Source organism: Triticum urartu, chromosome 3, assembly GCF_003073215.2.
Source record: "Triticum urartu cultivar G1812 chromosome 3, Tu2.1, whole genome shotgun sequence".
In the NCBI taxonomy this organism is placed as follows: Eukaryota; Viridiplantae; Streptophyta; class Magnoliopsida; order Poales; family Poaceae; genus Triticum; species Triticum urartu.
This window is the reverse complement of record NC_053024.1, coordinates 39,586,681-39,592,859: the sequence shown is the minus strand read 5'-3', so window position 1 is coordinate 39,592,859 and position 6,179 is coordinate 39,586,681.

Sequence of the window (6,179 nt, the reverse complement as noted above, 5' to 3'; positions counted from 1 at the left end):
ATGCTTTACGACTTAGAACCGGGACTTCAACGACGTTTTGAACGTCATGGAGCATATGAGATGTTCCAGGAGTTGAAGTTAATATTTCAAGCAAATGCCCGGATTAAGAGATATGAAGTCTCCAATAAGTTCTATAGCTGCAAGATGGAGGAGGGTTTTGTTAGTGAGCATAACTCAAAATGTCTGGGTATAACAATCACTTGATTCAACTGGGAGTTAATCTTGCTGATGATAGTGTCATTGACAGAATTCTTCAATCACTGCCACCAAGCTACAAGAGCTTCGTGATGAACTATAACATGCAAGGGATGGATAAGACAACTCCCGAGCTCTTCGCAATGCTAAAAGCTGCGGAGGTAGAAATCAAGAAGGAGCATCAAGTGTTGATGGTCAACAAGACCACCAGTTTCAAGAAAAAGGGTAAAGGGAAGAAGGGGAACTTCAAGAAGAACGACAAGCAAGTTGCTGCTCAAGTGAAGAAGCCCAAGTCTGGACCTAAGCCTAAGACTAAGTGCTTCTATTGCAAAGGGACTGGTCACTGGAAGAGGAACTGCCCCAAGTATTTGGCGGATAAGAAGGATGGCAAGGTGAACAAAGGTATATGTGATATACATGTTATTGATGTGTACCTTACTAATGCTCGCAGTAGTGCCTCGGTATTTGATACTGGTTCTTTTGCTAATATTTGCAACTCGAAAGAGGGACTATGGATTAAGCGAAGATTGGCTAATGACGAGGTGACGATGCGCGTGGGAAATGGTTCCAAAGTCGATGTGATCATGGTCGGCATGCTACCTCTACATCTAGCTTCAGGATTAGTTTTAGACCTGAATAATTCTTATTTGGTGCCAGCGTTGAGCATGAACATTATATCTGGATCTTGTTTGATGCGAGACGGTTATTCATTTAAATCAGAGAATAATAATTGTTCTATTTATATGAGTAATATCTTTTATGGTCATGCACCCTTGAAGAATGGTCTATTTATATTGAATCACGATAGTAGTGATACACATATTCATAATATTGAAGCCAAAAGATGCAGAGTTGATAATGATAGTGCAACTTATATGTGGCACTGCCGTTTAGGTCATATTGGTGTAAAGCGCATGAAGAAACTCCATTCTGATGGACTTTTGGAATCACTTGATTATGAATCACTTGGTGCTTGTGAACCATGCCTCATGGGCAAGATGACTAAGACTCTGTTCTCCAGAACAATGGAGCGGGCAACAGACTTATTGGAAATAATACATACTGATGTATGCGGTCCGATGAGTGTTGATGCTCGTGGCGGGTATCATTATTTTCTGATCTTCACAGATGATTTGAGCAGATATGGGTATATCTACTTGATGAAACATAAGTCTGAAACATTTGAAAAGTTCAAAGAATTTCAGAGTGAAGTGGAAAATCATCGTAACAAGAAAATAAAGTTTCTACGATCTGATCATGGAGGAGAATATTTGAGTTACGAGTTTGGTCTTCATTTGAAACAATGCGGAATAGTTTCGCAACTCACGCCACCCGGGACACCACAGCATAATGGTGTGTCCGAACGTCGTAATCGTACTTTACTAGATATGGTGCGATCTATGATGTCTCTTACTGATTTACCGCTATTGTTTTGGGGTTATGCTTTAGAGACGGTTGCATTCACGTTAAATAGGGCACCATCTATATCCATTGAGACGACACCTTATGAACTGTGGTTTGGCAAGAAACCAAAGTTCTCGTTTCTTAGAGTTTGGGGTTGCGATGCTTATGTGAAAAAGCTTCAACCTGATAAGCTCAAACCCAAATCGGAGAAATGTGTCTTCATAGGATACCCAAAGGAGACTGTTGGGTGCACCCTCTATCACAAATCCAAAGGCAAGACATTCGTTGCTAAGAATGGATCCTTTCTAGAGAAGGAGTTTCTCTCGAAAGAAGTGAGTGGGAGTAAAGTAGAACTTGATGAGCTAACTGTACCTGCTCCCTTATTGGAAAGTAGTTCGTCACAGAAATCTGTTCTTGTGACTCCTACACCAATTAGTGAGGAAGCTAATGATGATGATCATGTAACTTCAGATCAAGTTACTACCGAACCTCATAGGTCAACCAGAGTAAGATCCGCACCAGAGTGGTACGGTAATCCTGTTCTGGAGGTCATGTTACTTGACCATGACGAACCTACGAACTATGAGGAAGCGATGATGAGCCCAGATTCCAAAAAATGGCTTGAGGCCATGAAATCTGAGATGGGATCCATGTATGAGAACAAAGTGTGGACTTTGGTTGACTTGCCCGATGATCGGCAAGCCATCGAGAATGAATGGATCTTCAAGAAGAAGACAGACGCTGACGGTAATGTTACTGTCTACAAAGCTCAACTTGGTGCGAAAGGTTTTCGACAAGTTCAAGGATTTGAGTACGATGAGACCTTATTACCCATAGCGATGCTTAAGTCCGTCCGAATCATGTTAGCAATTGCCGCATTTTATGATTATGAAATTTGGCAAATGGGTGTAAAGACTGCATTCCTGAATGGATTTCTGGAAGAAGATTTGTATATGATGCAACCTGAAGGTTTTATCGATCCTAAGAATACTAACAAAGTGTGCAAGCTCCAGCGATCCATTTATGGACTGGTGCAAGCATCTCGGAGTTGGAATAAATGTTTTGATAGTGTGATCAAAGCATATGGTTTTATACAGACTTTTGGAGAAGCCTGTATTTACAAGAAAGTGAGTGGGATCTCTGTAGCATTTATAATATTATATGTGGATGACATATTGTTGATTGGAAATGATATAGAATTTCTGGATAGCATAAAAGGATATTTGAATAAGAGTTTTTCAATGAAAGACCTAGGTGAAGCTGCTTATATATTGGGCATCAAGATCTGTAGAGATAGATCAAGACGCTTAATTGGACTTACACGAAGCACATACCTTGATAAAGTTTTGAAGAAGTTCAAAATGGATCAAGAAAAGAAAGGGTTCTTGCCTGTGCTACAAGGTGTGAAGTTGAGTCAGACTCAATGCTCGACCACTGCAGAAGATAGAGAGAAAATGAAAGGTGTTCCCTATGCTTCAGCCATAGGCTCTATCATGTATGCAATGCTGTGTACCAGACCTGATGTGTGCCTTGCTATTAGTTTAGCAGGGAGATACCAAAGTAATCCAGGAGTGGATCACTGGACAGCAGTCAAGAACACCTGAAATACCTGAAGAGGACTAGGGATATGTTTCTCGTTTATGGAGGTGACAAAGAGCTCATCGTAAATGGTTACGTCGATGCTAGCTTTGACACTGATCCAGATGACTCTAAGTCACAAACTGGATACGTGTTTATATTGAACGGTGGAGGTGTCAATTGGTGCAGTTCTGAGCAAAGCATCATGGTGGGATCTATGTGTGAAGCGGAGTACATAGCTGCTTCGGAAGCAGCAAATGAAGGAGTTTGGATGAAGGAGTTCATATCCGATCTAGGTGTCATACCTACTGCATCGGGTCCAATGAAAAACTTTTGTGACAATACTGGTGCAATTGCCCTGGCAAAGGAATCCAGATTTCACAAGAGAACCAAGCACATCAAGAGACGCTTCAATTCCATCTGCGATCAAGTCAAGGAGGGGGGAACATAGAGATTTGCAAGATACATACGGATCTGAATGTTGCAGACCCGTTGACTAAGCCTCTCTCACGAGCAAAACATGATCAGCACCAAGACTCCATGGGTGTTAGAATCATTACTGTGTAATCTAGATTATTGATTATTGAATCTAGTGCAAGTGGGAGACTGAAGGAAATATGCCCTAGAGGCAATAATAAAGATGTTATTTATATTTCCATATATCATGATAAATGTTTATTATTCATGCTAGAATTGTATTAACCGGAAACTTAGTACATGTGTGAATACATAGACAAACAGAGTGTCACTAGTTTGCCTCTACTTGACTAGCTCGTTGAATCGAAGATGGTTATGTTTCCTAGCCATAGACATGAGTTGACATTTGATTAACGGGATCACATCATTAGAGAATGATGTGATTGACTTGACCCATTCCATTAGCTTAGCACTTGATCGTTTAGTATGTTGCTACTGCTTTCTTCATGACTTATACATGTTCCTATGACTATGAGGTTATGCAACTCCCGAATACCGGAGGAACACTTTGTGTGCTACCAAACGTCACAACGTAACTGGGTGATCATAAAGGTGCTCTACAGGTGTCTCCGATGGTACTTTTTGAGTTGGCATAGACCGAGGTAATGCACATCACTATAAGCCTTGCAAGCAATGTGACTAATGAGTTAGTTGCAGGATGATGCATTACGGAACGAGTAAAGAGACTTGTCGGTAACGAGATTGAACTAGGTATTGAGATACCGACGATCGAATCTCGGGCAAGTAACATACCGATGACAAAGGGAACAACGTATGTTGTTATGCGGTTTGACCGATAAAGATCTTTGTAGAATATGTAGGAATGAATATGAGCATCCAGGTTCCGCAATTGGTTATTGACCGGAGATGTCGGTGCACTAGAGTAGGGGTACCCTAGTATCCCAAAGTTGTGCACGGGCAGTCGCAGCATCCCGCGGCAAGGCTTGCTGGGTGACCGCCAAGATCCTCCGTGGTTCCTTTGGAGCCATTCAAGAACAAAGTACTCAAACCAAGGCCCCGGCAAGAGGAGCTTGCCGGGAAGGAAACAAGACCCCGGCAAGAGGAGCTTGCCGGGAAGGCCAACCGAGGCATACCAAGAAAACTTGCCGCGACGCGCCGCTCGTCCCGGCGAGGCCCGGTGAGCGACAAGCTCCCGGACGCGACAAGACAACGGCCGCGGCAAGGCGCTTGCCGCGGCAAGCCACCTCTTCGCGCCCGCGCTCCAGCACATCCACCCACGTGTCGCTCTGGGGCCCTCCCAAGCACACGTGGCAGGAGGCCGTGCAGCTAGGGGTGCGAGGTGGCAAGCAGGCGCTGACAAGATAACCATCATGGCAAACGGTGGCGTCCCTGGCGGTCCCTTTTCACACTGTTTAGGCGACACAGACGGGCATTTAATGCCCTTGTCCCCTGCCGTCAGGGTTAGGTATGATAACACTGTAGTGGGTAGCTGTGCCTACCACAGCACCTTTCCATTTTTTCCCTTTATGTCGGTAACCCCTTGAGCATATAAAAGGAGGCCCGTGTGCAGCGTAGAGGGGGGGTTAGCCAGTTCGAACACCCACGCTCGGTCCTGCTAGCTGCTGGTGTGTACTGTAGCACTCCGCGCTCCTGACCTAGAAATCAATACCAATCCACAAAGCAGGAGTAGGGTTTTACGCATCCGTGCGGCCCGAACCTGGGTAAATCGCTCGCGTGCTTCGCCTTGATCTGCTCTTTGCGCAGCCTCCGCCCCCGCCGAACGAAAAGGGCCCTGGTCCGCCGGTCCCATAGGTGCCCGTGGATCAGCACCCCGGCATCTCTGGCGCGCCAGGTAGGGGCGTCGAAGTTGTGTGAACCAGATCTGGCGTTCTCGCGAGCTAGATCTCCATCATCTTCATCAACATGCCGCCAAAGAAGAAGATTTCGGAGGCAGCTGCTCCGTCCGCGCCGAGCCAGCCACCGCCGGAGCAAACGGTCGGTGGGGCAGATGCCGGCGGAAGAACGGGCGTCGACGAGGGAGCTCGCGGTGCTGCCAGGTCCAAGGACAAGGCTGTGCTGCCCATCGGCGGCGTAGCCGGCTCCCACAACGACCGGGCGCACTCCAAGACCTCGGCGTCCGTGCACGCACCGCGCCCATCTCAGGAGGTGCGGGACCGGCAGCGTCATGGTACTCACGGTACCATGCGTTCGCTAGATCAAGATCGAGCTGGTGGATCTCGGAGCGCTCAGGACCACCAGGCACGACAACCTGCTGGCGCGAGCGAGACACGGTCGCCTGGACGAGATACTGCTCCTTCTAACGTAGTTAGAAGTCCGAGCATATCCCGCTCCTCACACCGTTCGCCACCGCCACCCGCCACCGCAGCAGAAGCTCTGGCGCGAGCTCAGCTGCTCCTAGACTACCCTCCAGCGGCGGACAAGATCGACGACTGGAGGGCCACTATCCAGAGTCTCATCGGCTTCGCCAATGACGACGCCCCACGGCAGCCGAGCACGTCTCGGCCGCGGCAAGTCAGCCAGGCACGAGCCAGAGACGACAAGAC